The sequence below is a fragment of the Megascapheus bottae genome, chromosome 11, assembly GCF_031878675.1.
Source record: "Megascapheus bottae isolate mThoBot1 chromosome 11, mThoBot2.hap1, whole genome shotgun sequence".
NCBI lineage: Eukaryota > Metazoa > Chordata > Mammalia > Rodentia > Geomyidae > Megascapheus > Megascapheus bottae.
In genome coordinates, this window is record NC_143519.1 from 26,532,239 (window position 1) to 26,545,235 (window position 12,997).

At 35.7% G+C, this 12,997-nt stretch overlaps 1 long non-coding RNA gene across 2 annotated transcripts in view; it reads right to left on the minus strand.

Moving 5' to 3' along the window:
* LOC150056848 (uncharacterized) overlaps window positions 1-12,997 on the minus strand; it is a 101,560-nt gene that overhangs the window by 30,162 nt on the left and 58,401 nt on the right. Inside the window, exon 4 of one of the 2 annotated variants that reach the window (XR_016536998.1) lies at window positions 5,469-5,553. The exons of the other annotated variant lie outside the window; for it this stretch is intronic. This is a non-coding gene — a long non-coding RNA (uncharacterized LOC150056848). Of the gene's footprint in view, window positions 1-5,468; window positions 5,554-12,997 lie in introns of those variants that run through there. 2 annotated transcript variants of the gene reach the window in all.

A 12,997-nucleotide genomic window follows, 5' to 3' on the forward strand; every position in this document is an offset into this window, starting at 1 on the left:
AGAAAATATGTATTATAATGTTTACATGTGTGTAGATTTATTATCCAACATTGTACCATTATGAACTCAGACTTATTTTGCTATCTCATCCTGACATTGAAAAAGTTGTGGTCGAGAGAATTATAGATTCAAATACACTCAGTGCCTGGATGAGAATAAAAGATAGTTTACAAATGACTACATACACTTCTTCAGAAATAACTTTTTGGATACTATCGAAGGGATCTGCCCAAGATTTGGGTATTTGAACCTTGTACATCATTATATTCTGATTTAAATGTGAGAGAGGGTCATCTGTGATTTCAGTACTTTCTGTAACAAGTCATGACAGAAATACCACATGGAGAAGAGTTTCTTGTTCTCTTGTTTTTAGTAGTTGGAATGGAGAAGGTAGAAGGAAAGGAAACAAAAAGAGCATGCTGCAATCACATAGGAGCAAGCTCACACTAGATTTACACTTACAGAAGGATTCAGTTAGATTTCCATGGGCATTACAAGAAGACTGAAGTGCAATCTTAATCTTTGGACCTCCAGATTCTTCACAGATCATGTTCACATGGCCACGGAACTGTGTGTGCTAACAGAATTCTTCCCCAAATAAATGCCTTCTCTGTGCATCACTCTGGCTTCTGAAACAGTAATAAAATCTGAAACAAGAGTCTAACTAGAATTTGGAGGTTCAAGAATAACACAAACTCTCAAAAGTAGTATTTTTTCTATTCTGAGTATTATTTCTGTGCGCTGTGTACCAATTTGTGCAGGCACCCATGTGTGTGCGTGTGCTTATGCACATGCGTGAATTAAAAAATCTAATCACTAGCTTTGATGTAGAGAGGAATTCTGCCAAGTAAGCATGCATATAAATCCCAATTTATTGAAAATATAACTATTATAGCAACATAAAAATCAATGTTTGTCCAATTATTTTCTGCAGACAGTATCATGCTTTGCTGCATAGTTTCTCATTAGATTAAATCAAACTCTTTTTAAATACCATTTTACCAGCTGTTCCTGGATAAAGGGTGAACAGAACAGTTTGTAGCAGCAAATATGTTGTTCTCTGGCACAAGTCCTTGCCAACATCGCTACAGCTGTGAATATTGTTTATAAAAAACAAATGCCCTTGAGTGGTTTTTTCCTTTAATTTCATTGAGGTAGTTTGTTTTATTTGTTTTTAACTTTTTTCTCTCCACAATCATTTCACATGTTTCTTAGGGAGAAAAATGTGGCTGAATTACATAAAGTAATTCAAGTTTAGTACAAATGAAGATGTTTGAGGCTTTAGTTTAGAATAAAAGGTAAGAATTAGATTACTAGGAGGTAAATGGTCAAAATGGGTACTCAGTCACCCATTTTTTCCAAACTAGAGTTTTATACATAGCTTTAAAAAAAAAGTAGTCTGTATTCCCATTGATTTAAATTGGGGTCCCATCAGATAGTTAATAGGACGTCTCAAAACACTGTCTCAACATGACAGTAAAAGGACATACTGTCAAATTTCAAATTTTTTTTGATCCTAAATTGAACTTTGTTTCCAACAGATGTGAAACTGAGGCTCCATTGTTTAAGGTTGTAAAGCTATTGGTTGACTTGACCATTATTGGCAACAAATGAATGCTTCAAGATTTTCCCCACTACAACAAAGGTCATAAAAAAGAAAAAAAATCTTGCTCACAGATTCACGACTGAACAATCTATATAAAACAATTAAAGTTTCTAACCAATGTCGCTGTAATTCAATATTCAGTTGTGATTGAGCAACATCTCTGGATATACCTGCTTTCTGTTGCCACAATCATCATTCCTTAATGTCTCCTTTTACCTACTCTATGTGCTTACATAACTGTTAGAACAAATAGGAGATTACATATGAAATATGTGCAATACTGGGAGTGGATGAAATATTACTTCAACAGTCAGAGCATGAATATAAAACAACAGACCCTGTGTGGCTATTTAGGAATTTGTATTTAATATATGTCAGTTACATATTTTCTTAAGATATTTTTAATGTGATTATTGTCATTGTTTGAAATACCTGATGGGAGCTGGGCACGGTGACTCACGATTATAATCCTACCTACTCAGGAGGCTGAGATCTGAGGATCGTAGTTCAAAGCCGGCCAGGGCATTAAAATCCATGCGATTCTTATCACCAATTAACCACTGGGAAACCGGAAGTGGCACTGTGGCTCAGGTGTAGGCTAATAGCCTTGAGCTGACGAGCTTAAGGACAGTGCCCAGGCCCAGAGTTCAAGGCCCAGGACAGACAAAAAAAAAACTTGATTGGGACCTATGAGCATATTAATATTTATATTCTCGTGTGTTAGTTTAAACATACATTCAACTTGAATTTGAAAGCTACAGTAAGATGCTACTCACAAGTATTGGAATGACTGTTTTGGGGAACAGAATGACAGCTCCTCAAAAAACTAAACCTAGATAACTATGATATATGGCAAAGATTCATCTATTTGTACTCTTGTGTTCAGAATGAATTTATTCACAATAGCCCAAAGATGATAGCAACCCAGTGAAGTATGAATGCATAACAAAAATATCTTACATAGATATAATACAATAAATCTTAGTCTTAAAAGGAAATGCGATTCTTTACAAAACTTGATGTCATTGCACAAGTGAATTAAACCAGCCCCCTGAAAGAGCAAATATCATATGATTTTATTTCTATGAGGTTCCTAGTATTGGAAAATTCATAGAAATAAAATCTGGAATATTAGCTGGCGGGGGTGATGGTATAGGAACAATGAGTAATGATTTGTTTAACGTGGAAAGTCTTTCCACTGGAGAAGATGAAAATGTTTTGAGGAAGGATAGTGGATATAATTTTAATATATCTTTCATTAGCTCTTATAAATTCATTTTGATTCATTAACAGTCTTGGAAATGTGATGGTAACAAGCTACATTGCTTATAATTTCCTTTTGTCGATGGACTTTCTACTGTAAGAGTACACAGAGTTTGACAAAAATCTCCAGGTATGTCAGGGTTATAGACTTGTCGATTAAACATCATTAAAAACTAATAGAGCTCCTCTTCAGAAAATTCAGCTCCTAGGGTACAAGAATTGGATAATGGTTATTATTTGTATTTTCTGAAATAATAGTAAGTAGACTTAAATACATCTTCCTTTGAGTTGTCTTCTTCCTAATCATATCCAAAAGCATTTTCACCTTTCTATTGAAAAAAGTTCATCAGGAAAAGTTTTCTTTTTTCAAGAATGTTTTAAAAATTACTTGTAATGCTAAGTTATGGTTTTCTCAAGGAAAAACCAAAATTTATCCACTCTTCTTTAAAGATTATTTTCAAGAAAGAAACTTGAGGAAAGTCCACCAAATCTTTTTATTAATGCTATAATTTATTTACCCACTTTTTTTGCTCAGCAAAATTTTGTCTTTGGACAGGTCTTTCAATCACATTTGGTTTTTAATTTTTTTTATTTCCAAATTATTATTGGTACAAGGTTTTTCCTAGTGAAATTTCCATACATATATTGTCATTTGATCTAATTCATCTCATTTATTACTCTTTTTAGTCCTCCCACCCTTTTTAAAAACAATTTTAAGGAATTTCACTAATTTCCTTTTTTTCTAATAATTAAAGTAACATTTTAATATAGTTTTAAAAACATTTCTAAATGTAACTACAAATTTCCGGGGAAAAATGCTTGCAAGTCTCTTAATTGATCATTACTACACTGCTGTTTTTAAATGTATATAGAGTACTCAAATTTGATTTTATAAATCTAGCAACCACAGGTCAAATAAACCAAAACTCCATTTCTGTCCTGTCCGTCAAACAAGCCCTAAACTGAAACTGTCACTCCGACTTCCCTTTCCTTTATAAGAGATAGCCACAAAGAATGCCTCTGAGCTACCTTCTTCTATTGTAGATCATTGGATTCTCAGGAAAGAACGAATCCTGGACTGGGTGATCAGGAAGAATCTAGGTCTACTACCACTAGATAATGCAGTTTTTCTTCAATAATTTTACATTGCATCAAATCTAAAGATGAAAGTAGTTTACTTTGAATCTTTGGGTTTTCTGTAGAAAGACCCCCAATCCACATAAAACAATGGTAAATAAATTTGTCTTGATTTTTTTCTTGTTAACCTGTTATTTATCAGACATGATTTTGGGGCAGAGGTGAGATTATCCCCTTACAATTCAACCTTCTGGTTTGAAATCATCACCAATTATAAGGAATAATTTTTAAATGCAATTTTGGGCAAGTTGCTTCTCACAGTCATCAGGAAAAAATAGTTAATTACTTTTTTTAAGGTTTTAAGTAGAATGTGAGCAGTGGATCAAGCTAGAATCTGCTAAATAATAATATTCCTAAATAGGTTAGATGCTTTATTCCTTAGATACTTATAAGATGGTTAGATATCATAAATATTTAATAAGCTTCAGATATTATTAGTCTGAATTTAGTATATAATTACTTTAGTGCTGGTGTGATTGGTAACAGAGGACTTGAGTGACTGAAGCAAGACTAAAGCTTAGTGTAGTCCTGGCTTACCTGGAACTTCTTCCTTCATGACCAGTTGCAGGATAGGTGTTTTAGTAATAGTTGAAGAAAGATCAAGCTTGGCTGTCTGAGAATGTGAGAATGACCAGTATCCTTTGAAGAATGTCTTTCTTCTTCTTTTTCACATCCCTTAACTACCTTCCCTTTTGTCAATATATTCTCTCCATAGTGAGACTTCCTTGGTTCCAAACACTATGGAGAAGAAATGCTGTTGCAAATTGTCGGACATCATTGGTATCTTTTCCTAATAACCTTGGGGGAGACCATGCATAGTTTGAGAGATATTAAGCTCCGTTTTCCCTGCTTGTATCAACAACAGTCCAATATAACTGTGTCATATGGACAAAATTAAAAGCTATCCCAAGGTTGAGATGTGTTGGGTTTATTGTTTTTCTGCTATCTCACATGTTCTCTGCTCTTAGCAAAAGGTACTAAGTTGGTCTTTAATAATTTTCTCCTCCTTGTCATATTGGTTATTGTCCAATAATCTTTGTGTTTGTGAATTGATTTTTCTGATATACTTCAATTTTTCAATATATATTTAACACAAATTGGCTTATAATTCCATATATATATGTGTGTGTGTGTGTTTACATGCACATATATAAACACACAGATCTTCCAAGAGTCGTTCTCCTATCTTTTGAATATCTCAAGTTCTCAAGATAGAACAGCAATTCATTCCACTGAAGGATGAGTGTCAGCAGTGCTGATAAGATAAACAGGCACAAGTACTTTGTGTGGTTAGACATCTCTTTGTGTGTATGTGTTGTCTTGTTTCTCAAGCTCTCCCTTTCTCTCATTCCCATTTTTTCTTTTTAAGTACAAGTAAAGGGTATATCAAAAATTTGCAACTTGTTTTCTTTATTTTCTATCATTTTCCCTAATGAAATATTGCTAAGCTTCTCCCATTCTAAATTCTCTAAGCAAGATTTCTTCCTTTGACACTACTTCAAAAAAAGACAAATGCAAAATCAGCCAAGGCTCCTTTCATTCTGAACCTGTAACAATGAAAACCAAAATTATATCACAACTCAACACATACATGTGTGCACATATTCTCATGTGCAAACTCTCACACATAATAACAGAAATTTTTTCCAAAGTTTGAATTTATTATGTATATCTTATACTATCTTTTTTTTCAATTTTACTTTTTATTGTTTGGGTAATGTATAGAGGGGTTACAGTTACATCCCCAGTTAGTAGGTGCATTATTTCTCACACACTGATACCCCTTTTCATGTTTTTGTTCCCGTTTCCCTTCCCCATTCCCTCCCAATCATCTTGTTTTCCCTGTTCCATGTCTTATGCTATCTTAAGTTTTATTTTATTCTATTTCAAAATAAAATATTAATCATGACCTATCAAATGCCTTGAACTTTCTACCAACCAATAAAGGAAAATCTGCCCTAGATTTTCTGAACAAAAGGTTTGAGAATAAGCAGCTTGTCTGGAACAATGAAATGGATGCAAAAGAGAAAAAGGGAGTTCTCTTTTAGAAACCTATGTTCATGTATAAGTATTCATCATGTATCTCATAGCATAGCATGCTGTATTGACTTTAGGAAGCAAGATATATATATATTTTTTTCTTTTGTCAGGCATGGGACTTGAACTCTGGGCCTGGACATTGTTCTTGAGCTCTTCAGCTCAAGGCTACTGCACTACCATTGAACCACAGTGCCACTTCCAGTTTTCTGGTGATTAATTGGAGATAAGAGTCTTACGGACTTTAACTTTAGTGGCCCAGGCTGGCTTTGAACTGCAATCCTCAGATCTCAGCCTCCTGAGTAGATAGGATTGTAGGCATGAGCCACCACTCCTAGCAGCAAGATATATTTTTAAGTGTACTATAAACATAGCAGGATATTCTCCTTCACCAACGAGAAAATTCATAGTAGAAAAATGCCATTTTGCCTATGTCTATAACCACTGCTAATATTGTCCTCTTGCTTAAAGAACACACAAAAAATTGAACTATTCCCTATTTAGGAAGCTTAGGCAGGAAGAGGAGTTCAAAAACAGCTTGGACACACAGAGAAAATATCTCAAAAAAGTCTACTTGGTATATTAATTTTGTTGGTGTTAAAAGCCTTGGGGGGAAATAAAGAACTGGATAAGGTGTTTATTCTCTTAACAAAATTGATTTTAATGTCTACTTTCAATTCTGCCACTGACTAGATAAACTCAAATTAGTTCTATTTTTCAAAATGAACTAATATGAATTAAATTATATTTATATTTGTACCACTTGAATATTATATTTGTATACACATTTAAATGTATGCCTGTGCAGTTCATTGATGCTTTTATGGTCTACTCTTATAAAGAACCTGGAGAAATACAGCAGAGATTTGCCATAATTAAAACAGTAAAAGGAATCAGAAACAAGCAAAATCACAGCAAGTGAGTTCAGAAGTAAAATGGTGAAAGAAAGAGATTGTGGTCAACAAGACAGATAAAAATCTGGGATTCGTCACTACTATACTGTTGGTGGGAGTGCAAACTCATTCAACCACTATGGAAAGCAGTATGGCAGTTCCTCAAAAGACTAAACATAGAGCTCCCCTATGACCCAGCAATTCCACTACTTGGCATTTACCCAATCGTCCAGAAACAAAGACATATTAAATCCACCAGCACAACAACATTCATTGCAGCACTATTTACCATAGCAAAGATATGGAACCAACCTAGATGTCCCTCAGTTGATGAGTGGGTCAACAAGATGTGGTACTTATACACAATGGAATTCTATGCTGCTGTCAGAAAGAATGACATTGCCCCATTTGTTAGGAAATGGAAAGACTTAGAAAAGATCATATTAAGTGAAGTAAGCCAGACTCAAAGGAACTTAGGCTGAATGGTTTCCCTCATTTGTCATAATCAGTAGAAACCTTGGGCTCTACTAGCAGAGATTTGCAATAGAGCAAAACCTTAATACAAAAGGCCATACAGTATGATGCTAAATGAAAGGACCTCAGGATATAGAAACATAAGCCATATAATGAATGATTGTTGTTCTTAAGGTACTATGTTATCTCTCATCTCTTTTGCTGTCCCTTGGTTATCTCATATTGTTACAGTATCTCACTTTGTTACCTGATATATCGGATATATTTGTATTTGGTTATCTGAAATTGGATAGGGAAGGGGGAAAACAAGATGAGGGGTGGGGGTGGGGTGGAGGGAAATGGGGACCAAGACATGTGAAAGGGTATCAATGTATGGGAATTAATGCACCATCTATCTCTATCTGTAGTGGGCACAAATAGAATGTGGAAAAGTTCCAAGGATTCTGACTTTTGACTGCATAACTTATAGGTGAATATGTACAGTAAGAAAAGCAGAGATCTACCAATCTAAAGCAACAGAGGAACATTTTTTGTATCCAACAAATAGTATATGATCTTGTCGGAAAATTTGATTTTTCTGATCTTAGATGATGGTAAGAAATTAATATTAACTTCTGAAGTGTGATAATGGTGTTGCTTGTAAGAAATCTTTATCTTTCACTGGCATATGCCAAAAATTTGAGACAATGTGATTTTCGAGATTCTCTTCAAATAAAGCTGAGATAGCAGCAGGTCTAGATATAGAATAAATATTTCAGGGTCCAGGAAAAAATGTGAATGCTTTGGGGTCAGGAGTTTAGCCTAGTGGTAGGAGTGTTTGCCTAGCATGCACAAAGACCAGAATTGGATTCCTTGGTACCACATACATAAAAAAAAATGTGATTGCTGATCACTTGGCCTCAAATATATGGTAGGTGAAAGTCTGTTTGCAACTGGAAGTGTTCCATGTGCTGTATTATGAATATTATGATAACATTTCATAGTAAAATAATTTCATTCACATTCTGTTTCAAGTATATTTACTATAGTTTACTTAGATGTGCTTAGAAAAATATCCAGTGGCAGGATACCATCATTCCTGTATCCTTTCTTGCATCATCCCTCCCCATTCATATTTCCTCCACTACCCACTTCACTATTATTTCTGACATCACTCGCAAGGTTTCCTCCAGAATTACAAATGCCACTTGTATGAGAAGTCTGGTAATTTTATCTGGATGAGACTCCATCTTGGCTTCTTGTGTCACTTTAATGGCCTGCAGCATACTATAAACATGTATTTGTCTACGCACACCCTTCTTCACGCTCTCTACTTAGCAAAACTTCTTGGGGTCCTGGGGTCTGTATATAGTCAGGTTCAACAAGGCCGTGACCTCACTACTGAGTGTAGACCATTCAAGTGAAAAGAAAAAAAAGAAGAAATAAATAAACAAAGGGTGAGTGAAAAGTTTCCAGATGAAGAAAGACAAGATTGAGTCACCACTTATTACTTTGGATTTCTGTGAAGTACTCTCGTAGATGAACACATTCCTTTAGATTTAATTAACAATAAAAACTTCATCAACTTGCAGCAGTAACAGTTTTCATGGCAGCTTTTCCATAGACCATCCCTCCTACTTTCAATAACAGATCGATGGCTACATCTGGTAGAATGGTTTGCTCATAAGCTGTCAAAATCCAAACAGCTCTTCTATACATAAAGCAAGATAAACTGAAGTTGGAATTAGCTATGCTGGAAGCTAAATGACTTCGCTAAATATAGAATGTGTTATTGCTTCATGAGATTGTTGGCATTTTCCCTAAAATGACCAACATTAAAGCCATGTAAACATTCTGAAGATTACACCACAGCCATTCTTGTCTTCTTTCTTTGGTTATGATTGCTATAATGTGGTTATTATGGAAAAGCATGCCCTGAGAATGCCTCACTGAATTTTAAGGGAGCAGTGGTTGTGAAGAATTTCTCTGTATCCAATAATCATTAAGAAATCAAGACATACAAAGGAAAACTTATTTTCAAAGAAGTTGCAGAAAGTCACTGAGAGTCTTCACTCAGAGATATATTCCCATATATCTGAAAAATATTTAGTTAAAAATTCCACTTAAAATAATTCAGAATGACAAATTTGGCACACTTCAGAAGACAGGGTACTTGATAAGGATTGTTTTTCTTTGTGGGTTTTTTTTTTTCGGTAGTAGGGGTCAGCTCTGAGGCTGGGGTCAGTCCCTTTAGCTCTCCAGACAAGACTAGCACCCTACCCCTTGAGCCACAGAACCACTTCTGGTTTTCTAATGGTTAATTGGAAATAAGAGACTCATGGACTATAGTGCCTGGTCTGGCTTTGAACAACGAGTCTCAGATCTCAGCCTCTCGAATAACTAAGATTATAGGTGTAAGCCACTGTTCCTGGCCTAAGGTTTTTTTTTTTTAATACAACATGTAACTTTCTGGGAGGGCAAACTTTTTGTTATACCTGTGACGATGAAATAGGTAAGCATTAAGCACCAGAGCCTTCTATGCAGATGCGCAATAGTTCTCTGAGGTATATGAGTGCAGGAAGGATTGGCTCGTCGCTCAAACTGTTTTCTTCCATTGAAGACTAGTATTGGGGAAAGGAAGGTACTTAGGTCTACAGAGTGTAAGAAGATGTTTAGGTCCTGTAAACGCAATCCTGTTCCTTGCATGAGCTATCCAGTGAGTTGTATCCAAGGAAACATGCATAGAAGGATTGGTTTCCTCTCCTTGTTATGACATACAAATGTTCAAAGGTTGTACTGGTTAATTTTAGGTCAAGTTGACTGAAGTAGATAATACTCAGTTTGTTCCTATTTCTACTTGTGTCTACAAGGACAAGGGTATTTCTGAAAATGATTTGCATGTGAATCAGTCGAATAATGCAGATCAGCATTCACCAAGGGAAAGGCATTAGACAGACAATGGGGACAGCCTAGAAGGAGAAGTTGGAGATAAGGTAAGTTCTCTTTCTTTTTGAGTCAGGGCACCCATCTTGTCCTGTCCTAAAGCATCAGAACTCTGGTAAAGAGTTTTAGAATTTTAGGATGTATCCAAGTCATGCCTTAAGCCTTGAGCTGGAAATTCACACCAGTGGCCCTCTAGTGCTTAGCTCCTCAAATGGGGACTGCCTTTCCTAGTTCTTCAATTTTTCAATGCATATAATGGAGCTTCTGGACCTCCAGAATCACATGAACCCACTGTCTCTCTCTGCCTCTCTCTGTGTTTCTCTCTCTGTCTCTCTCTCTGTCTCTCTCTCTGTCTCTCTCTCTGTCTCTCTCTCTGTCTCTCTCTCTCTCTCTCTCTCTCTCTCTCTCTCTCTCTCTCTCTCTCTCTCTCTCTCTCTCTCTCTCTCTCTCTCTCTCTCTCTCTCTCTCTCTCTCTCTCTGTCATCTGATTTTCTAGGCAAACAAGGACAATACAAGTTCCATCCTCTCTTTTTTGCCCCACAGGGATCTAAATATGTAGGAATAGTGGAGATACAATTTGAAAAAATCTGAGTCATTGAGTTACCACTTAGAATGTAGCAGGAGTGTTGCATGTTAGATCCTATGTAAATATAAAGAATAGCTTTTATTATTTTAAGCAACTGTATTTGATGATTCTTTGTTAACCAATTTGTTATTCAAGTTTATGGTAGGTAATTCTGATATTTTTAGAGGAAACTGAGGCTCAAAGAAACTAATTTAGCTTCCCAATGTCATCCAGATACTGATGATGTATTCTTGGTTTGCGTTCTTGTCAGTCTGGCTCCTGCTACTCATCCTGCTCAACTCCTTGTATTCTAGAAATTATTGAATATGAATGCAGAAGATATTCTTGATGGCATTGACAATTCTTTTCAACTATTTATCCAGTATAGTATATAATAGTTTTTATTTGTATTTCTTGAAGAATTGGGGACTGAAATCAGGAGACCTTGGCTTTGCTATGAAAATGTTCTATGACTTGAACCACATCCCCAGTTCTTTTCCTTTTAGGTTATTTTTCAGATAGTGTCTCACATGTTTATTTGACAGGTCTTGTTCCATGATCCTTTACCTCTCCCTGCTGGTCTCCCTCTCCTCTACCCTCCACCTCCTATTCTATATGGGGCTTGAACTGAAGGCCTGGGCATTATCTCAGAGTTTTTGCTCAAGACTGGCACTCTACCACTTGAGACATACTTCTGGCTTTTTACTGGTTCATTGGAATAAGAATCTCATGAACTTTCTTCTCAGGCTGGTTTCAAACATATATCCTCATATCTCAGCCTCCTGAGAGATAGGTTTATAACCAGGAATCACCCAGGCCCAGCTCCCACTCCTTTGCACACTGGGTGGTATACACTAGAAAAAATAATTTATTCACCATCCTTCACATCCCTTTGACAGTTAGGGGCTTCAGCTGCATGTGTTAATACTTGTTGATTGACTATAGTTAAATCCACTCAATATCATCTTGATATAAAAAAGGCTCTTTATTTTGGGCAGCTACTTCAAAAGGTAACTTTTTAAATGTCCCATAAACCAGATGTAGTGGTACATGTCTGTAATACTAGCACTCAGTTGGCTGGATCAGGAGGACTTTGAAAGTTCAAAGCTAACCTGGACTACATAGGAAACTTAAACAGAGTGAGAGAGAAAGAGAGACAGAGACAGAGACAGAGAAAATATAACAAAAATCGTAATGTCATAGATTATAATTCACCAGTTGCTTAGCTATTTCCAATCCTAGAATATCACATACACATCAAATAGCCCCTACCACAAGAAAATCAAGGCATCTGAATATTTGTTCAGTATGATTGTATAATTACAAAACTGAAACTGAATGCCACCATTCTTTGTTTAATCACTGTTATTGCTCTAGCATGACAATGAGGTAGATTCACTTCCACAGAGCTACAGAATCATTGTCCTATGGCAAACGATTTCCTAAGAGGGTCTGAACCCCACTCAGGGAGTTTATCAAAGTTCCGTAATGCCAGACCATTAAGTAAGTTTGCTTCCTCCCTCAGTATCTGCCCTCCAAAAGGCATACTCTGCAGGTTAATCCACAGGACATAGTGAAAATGCCCAAATGTTCTCTAGAGTAATTCAACACTGCATACTGATCAATCAGAGAACACATTGTCTTGCATACTGATCAATCTTGAAAAATAAGGTTCACTAGCAACGAAATGGAGAAGGAAAGCAAGAGTCCACTTGATTTTGGACATAAATAAGATTTATTTGAAGTACTTTGTAAAGTACAAGTAGGAGATGTAGTTTGGAGTTGCTATTATTTTAATTCTCTAGTTAATTGCTTTTGAATTCTTTCTTTTGGTTAGCCTAGACCTTGGCAAGGTCACATTAGTGCTATAAACTTGCAAAGGAGTAATTTGAAATGCCATAAATAATGAAATATGTGGGCATATATTTATCTAATTCCTTAAAATAAAATATAAATTAGTCACATATTTTTATGGCTTGGGTTGCTATAGGTGATTATCACAGAGGAAAGTAGTGTACCATATATTCAATTTCTATGTCACTTATTTGAGCATACTATGATTTATGATAGTAGGCAGGCTCATCTATTGGAAAAACCTTT